A 9,494-nucleotide genomic window follows, 5' to 3' on the forward strand; every position below is an offset into this window, starting at 1 on the left:
CACGCTGAAAAGCTCAGATCCAACTCACCTGACTCTTATAGTTAGATGAGCCTGGAGGCCTTGATTACCTGGTTCAGGTGTGTCAGATCAGGGTTTCAGTTGAACTCTGCAGGGTGGTAGATCTCCGGTTCTAGAACTGGGCATCTCTGAGATACACTAATGCAGAGGTGTCCAGTCCTGGTCTCCCACCCCAGACAGTTCAGACCCAAAACACAGATATTCAGATTCCCATCCAGGCCTTCATTAACTGGTTCAGGTGTGTTTCATTACAGTGTTAAAAAAATGGTTCTACAAGGGTTCTTTAGAAAAGGCAATGATTCTCTTTAGAACCATGAGTTCTATATAAAACCATTTCAAGCTTAAATTACCAAAATGTTACCGTGCCAAGCATGTAACAATAGAAGAAACTTTTTGGTGCTATACAGAACCCTTTCTAAAAGGTTCCATGCACAACACATTCTCCATCGATCCAAAGAACCATTTTGCTGAACAGAGAACCATTTAAACAAGCAAAATATTCGATATACACTCTTAAAATAGACGGTTCTTCCAAGGTTCCTTACTAAAGATAGTGGTTTTATAAAGAACCATTAACCCTTAAAGAACTGTTTCCATGCTTAATTGTCCTTTGCATAGGTTCTTGAGATTGTTGGAGAATGTATCACCTAATTTATCCCAATAAGAATAAATTATCGTCATATTACCCACCCCTAGGTCAGCTGGTAGCTAACAAGCTCCTTCCATAATATTCAGAGAGAGGCTTTTTACATCTCACCATCGAGCTGCTGTGGCTGAGCACAGAAGAGTAGAGAATTTAATGTTCATGAAAAAACACCTCATTTTATTTAAAATAAAGCAAAACTCTTTTATTCATTTATCTTCTGCTCTGTATTTACAAATGCTTAGTAAACATGCCACAAAAAAATCATTCATTCATTTTACAGTGATTCACTGAACACTGGAATTTCTGTCAGAGATGTCAGACTGCAGTCCTGGCTGGCACTGAAGAGTTTAGCACCTCATTTAACTCACTGATTCAACTCGTCACCAAATTAGAAAGAGCTTCAAATTCACAGAGTTAGAAGAGGGGAACCAGTTTGGCGATAATCATATATTTTAATTTCTGAATCTTCCATAGGAATAGCTTAGACATGACATTGCTAACGGAAAGAAAAACAGTTCCTTTCTCCCTCATCATTAATGGTATTATTATTTTGTGTGATTGCCAGAACATTTTAACTTGTTTTCTTTTTTTTTTTTTTACAACACTACTGGAGTTGTTAACTTTTGCTTTTCATCAAGTCCAATGCTTAACTTGTCATTATTATTATTATTATTACTATTATTATTATTATTATAAAGCTAGACTGGAAACTCCTGGACTTGGATTAAGACCAGTACTGGACTACAGTGCCGTACTAATGGTGTTTTAGCTCTGAACATCCAAGTCTAAACGAATGAGTAGAGTTATGTAACCAGCAGTAAATGAGCCAGGTAGCATGCTGAAGATATATCTGCTGTGGTTGGAAAGGCTTGCAAACACTTTAGTAATGTTTAGTATTTTATCATATTTTATTTGCTTCTCGTTAATTTTATTTATGCTGTCCTTAGGTTTTATACTGTAATATGGTGTAAATGTTTAAATGTTGCACAACAGCGCCACCTAGTGACTAAAGACAACAATCACCACAGACGTGCCACAAAATCACCACAGACGTGCCACAATCAGAACTCACCCTCTGAATAGTACAAATATTAAAGCACCTTATCCATCCCAAAGCTCTCCACGAGAAAGTCCAGTTTTTATAGTTACAGTCCAATACCCAGTTTACAGTCGTATGCATTGGTCTGATCACCCCTGGTGCCCCTACCCACCCCCGCAGCCCCCCTGCCACGCCCCTTGTGAAAACAGCAGATTCGTTTGTTTTATTGTATTTATGTTTTTTATATTTATTTAATTGTTATGTACTGTTTTCACAGGCAAGTCATTTACTGCTGAATTAGGCTACTACTCAGTTTTTATGCATGCACAGTTGGGGAAACTGGAGGAAAACTGTCCCCCTTTAGAGTGTTCATTTACTGTAAAGCTAAACTGCATCTATGAGTTCAGCATGTGCATGATGATGATGCACAAACCTGCACACAGTTAGAAGAAGTAAATTGGAGATGCGGTTAATTCTGTTTTTATAGTACAAGAAGTAAATGATAAAAAAGGGGTTATGCCTTCTAAAAGATTGAGGCCTCTATCTTAATGACTCCATTTTAATTAGCTATGACAAAAAAACGAATGGCAGCGAAATAGAAACACTTCCAATGTCAATTTTGTAAATTAAATAATTATTGTGACTGCATTAATTACATATTGCCTTTGCCTCACCGGCCACTTTATTAGGTACACCTGTTCAGTTGCTTGTTAACACAAATAGCTAATCAGCCAATCACATGGCCGCAACTCAATGCATTTAGGCATGTAGAGGGGTGAAGTGCAGACCAAGCATCAGAATGGGGGAAGAAAGGGGATTTAAGTGACTTTGAACGTGGCGTGGTTGTTGGTACCAGATGAGCTGGTCTGAGTATTTCAGAAACTGCTGATCTACTGGGACGCACAACCATCTCTAGGGTTTACAGAGAACGGTCCGAAAAAGAGAAAATATCCAGTGAGCAGCAGTTGTGTGGACGAAAATGCCTTGTTGATGTGAGAGGTCAGAGGAGAATGGGCAGACTGGTTTGAGATGATAGAAAGGCAACAGGAACTCAAATAACCAACCAAAATCTCTGAGGAATGTTTCCAACACCTTGTTGAAAGTATGCCATGAAGAATTAAGGCATTTCTGAAGGCAAAAGGGGGTCCAACCTTTTACTAGCAATAAACTACCTAATAAAGTGGCCGGTGACTGTATGTATCTACAGTTATTGGGCCTCAGTAAAGATTTTGAGTGTTTTATATGAACAAACTATAATGGATTCTATTTGCTTTGTGCGTTTGATGGCTGATGTTCACATAACATATAGCTCTATTGTTTTGCAGTCTCTGAGTATTTTTGGATATTGGAGGTGCTTAATGTTTCTGGGTCTTTGTAGTGCACTAAAGCTAGGACTACAATTCCCATGACGTCGAGCCCCAAGCTCAGCTGAGCAGCTTTATTGTTTTAGTCTGATCTGGTCAGACTCTGAAGATCAGACCACACGTTTGGCGAATGGTATTCAGTTCATTTCTGGCTGATTTCAGGTTGTTTAGCTGTTCTTCGGTCACAGATGCCGACTGAAAAGCTGCTCAGCGATGATGGCGGTTTGGGAATTTAGCGTCGTCTCAGTGGTCAGAGTTTCTGTTTGTGGCAAAATAAGAGGTAAAAACGTTCAAATGGCTTTAGCGTCTCCTACAGAGTCGGGGTCGTTGCTTGGCGGAGTGATACAGTGTTTGTGAAAAACCCGCGATATTACGGCGAAATAACGGCCGGTTAGAGCGCTTCTCAACCAATCAGCTTGCGTGGCCGGAACTAACAGTTTACAATTTCTAAATATTCCGCTTACGACAGCATAGCGCCTCCCACTCTTACTGAGGCTCTGAGCTTTTTAAATGAAGAAAAACGCAGAGCAGCCAATTAGGACAGAGCTCGTTTACATATATCAGGCTTAAAGGCACAGTAACAAAAACAATAGCCTGCTTAATCCAATGTGATACAGTGGTCATGTAAAAATGAATGACTATTTTTGATACATAATCACATCATAAACAGACCTCATGAAAAAAAAATAATGTACAAGAAACAAGTTGGATATGGGCGCTTTAAATAAATCTTCAGCATTCAATTGGTGAGTGCGAATGATCATCGCACATGACAGAATGGATCAGTAGTGAAAGTAATCGTAAACTGCAAAATACTCACACAAACTCATCTCCAGCAAGATGAATAAAAATGTTCCTAATTGTAGCTAATGGCTATAGCTAGAATGTAATGCCAATAAAAGCTCATCAGTGAAACTCAGTGAATCGTTTTATGTCTTTATTATGACAATCTCATGAATATTTCTGGGGCAGTATGATAACGTTTCAGGTTCAGGGGGGATTCCTTACCACCCTTTCACTTCAAGAGCAAATGTCTTTTTTCCCCCTCTCAAAACCAAATGTACTAATAAACACACATTAAACAGCTTTTCTTGTATAACCTAATATAAAGGCATAGTTTGCTACGATCCAGTGAGGTATCCTGAGGAAGCTGACAGGTTTCATGCTGACTGATGGATAAGTTTAGTGATGGCTTGTGATGTAAACAAAGTCATTCAGAATGGTTTGATGTAAAGTGGTCTACTGTACTTTTTTTTACAGTGGCGGTGATAGGAACCAGGGGTCACCATGTCTACAACACAAACATAACCCTTTTATTTACAAACCAAACCCTCCAGTGAACCTACACTTGTCTTTTATATACAATGATAATAATGGCAAAAGAAGCGACCATTTTCATGTATGAAGTTTGTGAGGTAGCTTTTAGAGGCATTAAACTTTTCAGACATCTGGTTCCTATCACTACAACTGTGAACAATTTTGACGCATTGAGCTTCTCTAGAACGGAGCATTTCACATCAAACCACTCTGAATGACTTTTGTTTAGATCTTAACCGTTTAATTATGTGTAACTACTGAAAAATTGGTGGAGTTCCCCTTTAACACTATATACGAGGGCTCACTATTTGGCAAACAACAGGTGATCTAATTAATAACCATAATAATAAACTACTGTAAAACCATTCATAGACCTTTTATAGCACAGTCTTACTGTAGAGTGGTACCTAAACAGAAAACTACAAAAATTCTTTCAGCAAAGCCAAGATAAAAGTCCCTTCAGGTTTCAGTAACAGGTTTGTATACTCATTGTGGGTCTAGATACAGATATTGAGTTTCACCTGGACGTGCTGCTAAAAAAATAAAATACATCTGTGACCATGAGAACAGCATCACAAAAAGTAATTATCAGTCTTTTCATAATTAGCACTGAATTATCTTCTACACTTGTGGGCTCTCTAGCTTCTTCACTTTTCTCAGCACCACTCTGCTTCTGCGTCTCGGCGTGGCCTCAGGCTCACTTCCTCCTTCTGCTGGTGGAGGGCGTTGCTCTCTGGGGGCCGAGAGGCTCCTGCCTGCCCGAACATCATCTACAAATGACTCCACTGACTCAAATTTGGAGCTGAGCTCGCCCAGGCGCTCCTTCAGCGCATTAAACTCCTTATACAGATCACTGAGGGCTTCGGACAGGGGCTGAATCCTACAAGAACATTGCAACGTGAAGTCAAATATCACAACTTAACTTAAAGTTTGATGTTGATTGATTGATTATATATATAATATTATATTATATTATATTATACATATCAGTGAATTCAGCTAGTGTAAGGTGCACCCGTTACAGACACCAGATATATCTATACACTCTATACACACACACACACACACACACACACACACACACATATATATATATATATATATATATATATATATATATATATATATATATATATATATATATATGCACCCACCCACATTATATATATATATATATATATATATATATATATATATATATATATATATATATATATATATATATATATGCACCCACCCACATTATATATATATATATATATATATATATATATATATGCACCCACCCACATTATATATATATATATATAAAATGTGGGTGGGTGCATGTGTGTAAACCAAAAAATATATATATATCATGAGAACCAGCAAGTCAATATTTTTGTTTAGTTTTACAACCCTGGAGACATTTGGTCCCCACAAAAAGCTAAATACGCACAAAGAGCTGCTGAGGAACACAGAACTAACCTTCCATAATCAGGCAGCACAGTGCTGTGGTCATTGAGAAGCAGGTCTTTCACTTGGGTCATAATGGCATACTTCCAGTTGTCCAGCACTAAGGTGAGGTTAGCACATCCTCTGGTGTTCACCTTCTCAGCTGCAATCAAAAACATTCAGCCTCATTTATGAGTAAACATGCAGAGCCTTGATTTTCTCTTAAGAACTGAAATGAGAAAACAGACAAAATGTATAACCCTGTACATAAACACCCCCTCCCACAGCTTTACCCTCAGCTCTGTAGTCCCACTCAGCGTTTTGCCTTGTGCTTTTCTGTGCGGCTCCCAGAGACAGCATAACCAGCAATGACAGAAGAATCTGCATTTTCTACATACATGCAAAGATAAATAAAGAGCATTAAGAAGCTGAAAAACAAAATTATGAATAGAATTAAATCTGAGGCATAAAACCCTACAGTGCTCTCTAAAAAACAGATTTAAAGCAAAAATTTTACCAAATGTTACCATATTTCAGCATCAACAGGTAAATCCTTACCTGAAGTGGGTTTGACTTGCCTTCAAAATTCAAGCTCACAAAACGCATTGACTGCCAAGAACGCCTCTCCTGGTTTTTATATCCGTCCGTAAAACTCTAATCCCGCCCACTCTTTGGAGTTACTTATGAAAGAGAAGTGGGGAGCTTAACATTGCCTTTTTCCCCAGCAGATACTGAAGGATAAGTACGCACACTTTAATTCACAATTCATTTACATGTACCACTTACCGTGTGGACCCTTTTCCTGGACAGACTAGGATAAACTAATGGTACAATTGTGAAAAAGTAAGCACACCTCATAAAATTTCTTTTCTTTTTTTTTTTGACACGTGAACAAATCAGTATTTGATCCTCAGCTAAACAGCACATGTAAACATTATGTAATAGAACAAAAATAGCAGAAATGTATTAGTTTTTATTTAAAAAAACAAAAAAAAAAACTAAATAAATAAATAAAAATAACTGAGATGTCATTTTTGTGCACCCCTGTCATCAGTACCTGGTACTGCTGCCTTTGTTAGAAACAACTTTATGTAGGTGTTTCCTTTAACTGTGTAGCAGTTTCTGACATCTACTAGGAGAAATGTTTGCCCACTCTTGCAGAATTCTTTCAACTCTGCAATTTAAGAATAACACTTCTCAACGTAAATTAAAGAACTCATCCAAGCTACATAATATCATTACATGATTCTGAGAATCAGGAGAAATCTCTGTATGCCCAGGACAAGGCAGAAAAAACCCATATTGGCAGACTGTGATCTTCGAGTCCTCAGTGCATGATAAACACAAGATACTGTAGTGGAAATCACTGCATGGGCTCAGGAACACTTCCAGAAGTCATTGTCTCTGAAAACAGTTTGTCACTGCATCCACAAATGCAAGTTAAAACCATGCAAAGAAGAAAACGCACATAAACAGAATCCAGAAACACCGCTGCCTACTCTGGGCCCAAGCTCATTTTAAATGGACTGAGGGGAGATGGAACAGTGACCTGTGATTCGACAAATCAAAAATTGAAATCATGGACACTGTGTCCTCCGAACTAAAGAGGAGAATGACCACCCACCTTGTCACTAGCACACAGTTTAAAATGCAGCACCTGAATGGTTTTTGAAACATTTTGCTGGCATCAAATTCAAAACGGGCTTAATTTTTTTTCAAAAAAACAAAAACACTCTATTTCAACATTTGATATGTTGTCTTTGTGCTATTTTCCATTAAATCCATTACATTCTGTTTTTATTTTCATTTTGCACAGCATCCCAACTGTTTTGGAAACAGGGTTGTATAAGTAAATTTACCAAGGAATGGCTCAAAAGGAAGAAATGGAGGGTTATGGAATGGCCAAGCCAAAACCCAGATCTGAATCCCATTGAAATGCTGTGTGGGGGGGATTCTGTATGCAGGAGTGGGCAAAAAATTCTCCCAGTAGATGTCAGAAACTTGTAGACAGTCACAGGAAACTTGTTCACATGATTGTACCATTAGTTTTTTGGAAATAAGATTGTATGAACAGGATCACTATCGCATTGGAAGGTCCACTTCATCTGCTTCAACCTTTTTCCTGGTGGTATCACATTCTCCTCAAGCACTCTCTGGTATCGATGGGAATTCATAGTCGATTGTATGAGCGCAAGTTGGCAAGGGCAACTTGATTTGAGGTTCTTCTCATCAAATGCTGTTATTGGTTTTCATCAAACATCTCTTATCTTCGACTTGAATCTTTGCCTGTCCATTGCACATTGTTCCAGAAGTCTGGTCCTTGCTATTCATTAACAAGCTTTAGTTTTGCCTGTGTCCTTTTTAAGCAGCAAAGGCTTTCTCCTGCTGCACCTTCTGCGCAGCCTTTTTCTAATAGTAGATGCATATACTCTTTTACATCACTAGTAGCAAATCCTGTGAGGAAATTTTGGGGCACCAATATTTTGGATACCATCTTAAACCCCTTTCCAGACTCAAAGGCATCAACTTTCTTTCTGAAGGCCTCATGATCTAGGTATGATAACACACTCCAGTAACAAAGAGCATACCAGACCACACATCTAAACTTTCTTCAAGATATTCTCCAGCACTGTTCTCATCATTAGCACCTGGCTTCAGTTTAGTGGTGAAAATTGCACTACTGTTTATTTCAATTATATAAAGGATGACACAATGTTGTTAATAAGTGTCACATAATAAATGATCACTTATCTATCAACACTTTAAATGAAGACTTGATACCTGTATCTACACATATGTTGAAAAGGTATACCTTACTGTACTTCAACTAACTGCATGTACAACACTGAAGATTATACATATCCATAACTACAATGTTTAAAGCTCTCCAACAGACATGTGGATCATGGTTGGTAGGTGTGGAAAACCAGATGGGTTAATAGCAGGGTCTACTGTGTGTACCCTCATTCCACAACTCCCATGAGGAAACCAGGAGGCAGAAAATAGCAGTGCTGGGTGTACGTTTCCATTTTAGCCTCAGCCAATACTAATATTGGAGACGTGAAGCTCTAATGTATTCTCTGTGGAAATGATGTAATATGGCCAACATTTCATCTGACATCATCAAAGTGATGTCTACATTTCAACATTGCAAACAGAAAAGTCATACGGCTAAGAAAAACAGCTTTTTGTAAGCAAACCTATTCCTAAGTGCACAGGTCTACATCAAAAGAGACAGGGTCTCTCTGGGGTTCAGGTTGAATGTGTTTGATGTTGACAGCTCACCTCCAAATCAGCATTCCTGGACATCATCTGCAGCACATCTGGGAAATGGTAGAGGCCCAGGTCTAGGCCCTCTATGGTTGTCACTACCAGACCATCCACAGATAACAGACAGGGGTCAAAGAAAACTCTCTCACACTCTGTTCAAACAGGCCTCAAAATTAAATCAAACTGTCCACTTAGGAAGCAACACTGATAGACAATCAATTTCACATGCTGTTGTGCAAATGGAATAGACAACAGGTGGAAATTATTGGTGATTAGCAAGACACACTCAATAAAGGAGTGGTTCTGCAGGTGTGGACCACAGACCACTTCTCAGTACCTTTCTGCTTTCTGGCTGATGTTTTGGTCACTTTTGAATGTTGGTGGTGCTTTCACACTCGTGGTAGCA

The sequence above is a fragment of the Pygocentrus nattereri genome, chromosome 13 (assembly GCF_015220715.1).
Source record: "Pygocentrus nattereri isolate fPygNat1 chromosome 13, fPygNat1.pri, whole genome shotgun sequence".
Lineage (NCBI taxonomy): Eukaryota > Metazoa > Chordata > Actinopteri > Characiformes > Serrasalmidae > Pygocentrus > Pygocentrus nattereri.